Raw genomic sequence first — 6,429 nt, forward strand, 5'->3', positions numbered from 1 at the left:
AATATTTTCCAATTGCAAAAGGGTCAGAAAGGGAAAAAAGTTTCTTTCAATTTAAAAAATTCTTTTTTTTAACAAATTCCTGAATCCAACAACTCAAAAGAAGACAAAAATCCTTAAATCTAGAAGACAAAGCATAGAAGAAAATCATTAATGTTTTAGAAAAAAGTCATAGAATTCTATTTCACCAGTTCAGTCTCATTTAATGTCTCTTTTGTTTATTTGCAGTGTTAACTGTGGACTGATCTTTCTGTTAGCATTCAAGATTATTATTGATATTTCAGAACTTGTCCCTACCATTAAGTTGGCCTTTCTCTAGGTCATTTTCTGTTCTCTTGTTTGTTTGTCTGTCTTTAGTTTTCCTGATATAGTACTCCCTTGAGAATTTCTCGAAGAGCTGGTCTGGTGTTGGTAAATTCTTTCAGGTTTTGTTTATCTGAGAATGTTTTTATCTTTTCTTCCAACATGAAGGATAATCTTGCAGGATACATTATTTTTGGTTGAAATTGTTTTTCACTTAACACTGTGAATATGTTATCCTATTCTTTCCTTGCTCGCATTGTTTTGAACGAGAGAGGTCAGATTTTAGCCAGATGGGATATCCTTTGAAAGTAACTTGATATTTTTCTCTTGCCAATTTTAGTATCTTATCTCTGTCTGTGGTTTTGGTCACTTTGGCTATGATGTGCTGTGGAGAAGATCTTCTTGGGTTGATTCTATGTGGGATCCTTTGAATTTCCTGGGTCTGGATATTTGAATGCCACTCTAGGTTTAGAAAGTTTTCTTCCAGAATTTCATGGAGTAGATTATCAATACCTTGATTTGTTTCTTCACCTTCTGGGATACCAGTTATCCAAGTGTTTGGGCCTTTAATGGTATCTAGTATTACTCGTATATTATTCTCATTTTTTGAGGGTTATTTTCAGTCTTTTTTGTGAATTTTTCTAGGTCAGAGGTTCTGTCTTCTACATCTGAGATTTGATCTTCGGCATGATCTAATCTGCTATTAATACTTTCAGAGGAAGTTTTGATTTCCTGTATTACAGCCTTCATTTCTAACAGTTCCATTCCGTTTGATTCTTTTTTTATGGTTTGTATTTCTTCTTTCAGATGGTAGAAGAACTGGAACTCAATGTCTCTTTTCTCCTATATTTTCTGGAATTCCTTGTCTCTCTTCTCTTGCATCTATGTTAGCTTTGACACTATGAATACCCTAAATTCTTTAACATTTCCATGAGTTCCATTATACTGTCTGTGGATGATGAAGGGCTATCCTTTCCCCTGGGAGAAAAGATATCTTCTTGGTTTTCCATATTTCTTGTGCCTCTTCAGTGGTGGTTTCTGGTCATCTGATGGATTATATGTTACTTTCGACCTGGCTTTTCAATGGGTGTTGGGTCAGAAAGAGAGGGTTGGAGCAGGACTTTCCAGTTAAAGGGGCAGAGCTAGGCCCACCTCAGATGCACATGGATTCTGGCTTTTCCCTGGGTATTGGGCCAGAAGGAGGCATTTATTTCTTTCATAAGGCTGAGAGAGAGAAAGGATCATCCCCAACAGGGTCTCATACCATGATGCTCCCCAATCTTCCCAGCCAGCCTGGCTCATGGATTCAGGTTATAAAGGTCAACCAAGTAACAGAGCTCACAATCTTCCAGACAGCTCCAACATCACTAGAGCAGCACAAAACTGCCGCCAAGATGCCCTAAGGCTGCATTTTTAAATGTGATTTAAGGATCTGTCCCAGAACTATTTAGAGAACTTGTTAAAAATGCAGATTACTGGGACCATTGGGTGGCAAGGTGGTTAAGGCACTGTACTCCCACGTAGCTGACCGCAGTTCAAGTCCCAGACCTGATGGCTTGAAAATCATACTAGCATGTGTGTGTGCATGCTCAAAATCCCAAGAAGGGAATGAAGGAGAAGGGATTGCAGGATGGCAACCCCCTAGTGGATGATTTCTCACTTTCTTTCTCGCTGGCTTTCTCAATCTCTTTCCGACAAGCACATGCAATCTATGGCTAAAACAAAAACAAACAAAAATGCAGATTCCCGGACCAGCTGGTGGTATGGCAGTTAAGGCAACTTGATGACACATAGCTGACTGTGTTGTTTGAGTCCTGGACCCAGTGGCTTGAGAAACACACCAGGTTTGTGTGCATGCATGTGTATTCAAAATCCCCAAGAGGAGAGAGAACTGGAGAAGAGATTGTGGTGTGATCATCCCTCATGGGGGTTGCTTTCTAACTTTCTTTCTTCTCTCTTCTATTTTTCTCCAGCAAGTGCACATGCCCTCTGGCAAAGAGAAAAAAAAGAAGAAAGAAAGAAGAAAGAAAGAAAGAAAGAAAGAAAGAAAGAAAGAAAGAAAGAAAGAAAGAAAGAAAGAAAGAAAGAAAGAAAGAAAGAAAGAAAGAAAAAAAGAAAGAAAGAAAAAGAAAGAAAGGAAGGAAGAAAGAAGGAAGGAAGGAAAAGAAAAAGAAAAAGAAAAAAGAAAGAAAGAAAAATTGCAGATTTCTGTCCTAATTTTGACTTACTGAGTCAGAACCTGGATGGGGCTCAGGACTCTGCATTTTAATGCCCACTCTTTTCTCCTGTCATTCTTTTTTTTTTGGAGAGGTTTTTTCTTATTGAGCACGTGCTCTCGCCAGAGACAGAAAGAGACAGAGAGATAGAAAGCAAGAAGTCACCCCCCCAGAGGGGATGGCCACGCCGCAATCCCTTCTCCTCCATTCTCCTCTCGGGATCTTGGACATGCACGCACACACGCCCTGCGTGAGTTTAAGTCACCGGGTCCGAGACTGAAACCACGATCGACTGCATGGGAGTTCAGCAAAATAAGCCATTATGCTAACTGCTGGTCCTTTCTCCTGTCGTTCTTACCCACAATCCAATAGTGTCTTGATGCATCCTAGAGCTTGAGACCAATGATTTAGGCAGACAGTATACCAAGGTTAATGAAGAATTCTGGCTTTTGAAGCCAGATGCCTGGAATCTAATATTAGCTTCACATTTACTGGCAGTATAAATGTCTTAACCTCTCTGTGCTTAGATTTGCTCTTCTATGAGATAAGATGTTATGAGGCTTAAGTTGGATAAGACATACAGAAATCTCAGAACAGTGCTTAACCATAGCAAATGCTGGATGTTAGTGATATTGTCGCTATCAGAAGAAAGATCATCTCTGAGTGCTGAACCCTCCCTGAGCCAGTGTCCTGGGCCCATGATACTGGGAGACAGAACACGATCTAGAGCCTCCTAATTACAAATCTGAGTGTAAGCCCCATACACACTTGTGGCACTCATATTTTCTTTGCTTACAGTTGAAAACATCCAGTAAAGAAAAAAAAAAATCCCTGGTCCCACTGTTTGACTGGCAAATACATACCCAGTTAAAGACATAAGGCAGTGAATCTCAACCTTGCTATATATAACATTACTGAGTTGTTGGGAAAAGTCATGATGCATTTTTACATAGAAAATGTAACCCAATAGAATCACTTGGGGGAAAGGAAGGGCTTTAAAAATAATGACACCTGGGTCCTACACCCAGAGATTCTGATAATTTGGAATTATGGGATTTGACCTGGGTATTTAGAATTTTGAATGTTCCCCAGATGATTCCAATATTCAGTAAAGGCTAAAAAGCTCAGCAGAAATGAAGAGCAGGGATATAGGGATCAGCAGTCAGTGTAATGGCTATGTCACTGAACCCCCATGTAGCTGACCGCAGTTCAAATCCCAGACCTGGTGGCTTAAACTCACACCAGGCGTGTGTGCGTGTGTGCCCAAGATCCCGAGAGGAGAATGGAGGAGAAGGAATTGCAGCATGGTCATCCCCCCTGGCAGGTGATTTCTCGCTTTCTATTCTCTGTCTCTCTCTGTCTTTCGTCTTTCTGGTGAGTGCATGCACCCTTATAGGAAAAAAACTCTCAAAAAAAGGAAAAAACCCTCAAAAAAAAAAAAAAAAAAAAAAAGCAGAGATATAGAGCCAGAATCCTGATCAAACTATACCTGCAATTGAATCTACTACAGGACTTTTTGTTATGTAAGATTATGATAGAGTATTTTAAGAAATCGTTTGTGACAGTTTTTAAATCAGGCTTTTTGTTACCTGCAAAAATGCTCCTAAATGACACAATAGAAAACTGGGCGAGATGACAGCTGGTTCTGCAGCCACCAAGACCACACCACCCCCCAGTTGCCTACTATGATTTAGCTATCTGAACAAGCAACATACCTCTTTTTGTGTGGCCAATCACTTTTTTTATTAACTAGCTATTGTTCTGTATCAAATTATCTCAACATTTTAGCAGCTTGAAATAGAAGCATTTATTTGTTCATGTTTCTTTTTTTTTTTTGGAGAGGTTTTTTGCTATAGGGCACGTGCGCTCACCAGACAGAGAGAAACAGAGAGATAGAAAGTGAGAAATCACCCCCCGGAGGGATGGCCATGCCACAATCCCTTCTCCTCCATTCTCCTCTCGGGATCTTGGGCACGCATGCACACGCGCCCGGCGTGAGTTTAAGCCACCAGGTCTGGGATGCAAACTGCGGTCGACTACGTGGGAGTCCAGTGACACAGCCATTAGGCTAAATGCTGGTCGCCTGTTCATAGTTTCTGTAGGTCATGAATTTATAAGTGGCTTGCCTGGATGGTTCTTGCACGAGATTAGTCATCTGATGGCTTGAATGGGGCTGAAGGATCCATATCCTTTTTATTTTTTTAATTTAATTTTTTCCCAGAGAGTGTGTGTGCTCACCAGAGAGAAAGAGAGAGAGGAGAAAAGTGGGGATGGTTACACTGCAATCCCTTCTCCTCCCTCATTTCTCCCTCATTTGGGAATTTTGGGCATACACATACATGCCCCAGCATGCTTTTTTCATTTATTTTCTATTCTCTTTTCTTTTCTTTTTCTTTTCCTTTTCTCTCTCTCTCTCTCTCTTTTCCTATAGAGCACATGCATTAGCCAGAGAGAGAGACAGACAGGCAGAAAGCAAGAAATCACCTCCCAGTGGGGATGGCCATGCCACAATCCCACCTCTTTCATTCTCCTCCTGGGATCTTGAGCACACACATGTTTGGTGTCTTAAGCCACTGGGTCTGGAACTTTGCAATCAGCCAATATGGAAGTCCAGTGACATAACTGCTACATCTGCTAGTCCCATCCCAGCATGCTTTTCAAGCTGCTGGGTCTAGTACTTGAACCACACAGTTGGCCATGTGGAACCCAGTGTCTGAACCACCACACTACAGGCTAGCTGGGAGGATCCATTTCAAAGATGGCTTATTCGTGTGGCTGTTGGCAGGAGGTCTCAGTTCTTCACTATGTAGACAATTTCCATAAAGCTGTTTCAGTGTCTCAATAACATGGCAGCTGGCTTCCTTTAGAACAATTGAAGAGAGAGGAAGAGAAGCTGTAATTTTCTTAATAACCTAGTCTTTGAAGCCATGAACCACTGCGTCTGCCACATTTGGTCAGTTTGAATTAAGCTCTTGGCCCAGCTATGGTAGTACAGGCAAGAGAATACTGATCTGCAGTACTGGAAGCCACTTGGCCGGATGTGGATTCTGATCCCAGCTCAACCTGAAACATGCCAGACACATACATGCTCAAGTTCCTGACTAACTAGAGAGTTGGAGAAAGGGGATTGTGGTGTGATGAGATCCTACTGAAGGTTCCCACCCAATTTAATAATATGAATAAACTTTTAAAAAATAGAATTAAGTTTCCTAAATTCAGTGCAGTCCAGAGATGAGAATTAGATTACCTTCTAAGGGGAGACTAGTCAAGAATTTGTGGTTATATTTTAAAGCCACCACACTGTTCATTCTTTGGGTTTCAGCTGAAATAATATCACTTTTGGAAATATGTCCCTAACTCAGAAACATCGAAATGAGATTCAAGACTCCCCTCTAGCCTTCCATAGCACTTTGTGCCTTCCTCTATCACCACACTTTACTTTCTGCTTAACTGTCATTTTCTAGTCCACCACCCTCCCAACAATTCTTGTTTAAGAAATTCCTAAAAAAGACAGAGACTAAATATTTTTCAGTCATATTCCCAATGGTAGCACAGTGCTTGGTCTGGAGAAGATTCTCAATAAATGTTTATAAAAGAATATTCACAACTCTGGTATGACTAGCTAAGTGATCCTTGATGAGTCAATCCCCTCTCTTGGCTTTCATATTCCTCATATATGTAATGAAGGTGTTGAATTATATCATTATTTTCCAATGGGTTCTGAAAGATGATAATAAATGTGCAGAAACATATTTTCGCAGTTGTACCAGGGTTTTATTGCTATATAATAAATAATTCCAAAATGTAGGTCTTAAAATAACAATAATTTCACAGTTGTATCAGTTATTCATTGCTTAATAGTAAATAACCTCAAAATTGAGATTGCAATAATATTATTTCTTACATGTTTTTA

Source organism: Tupaia chinensis, unplaced genomic scaffold (genome assembly GCF_000334495.1).
Source record: "Tupaia chinensis unplaced genomic scaffold, TupChi_1.0 Scaffold147282_1, whole genome shotgun sequence".
Lineage (NCBI taxonomy): Eukaryota > Metazoa > Chordata > Mammalia > Scandentia > Tupaiidae > Tupaia > Tupaia belangeri.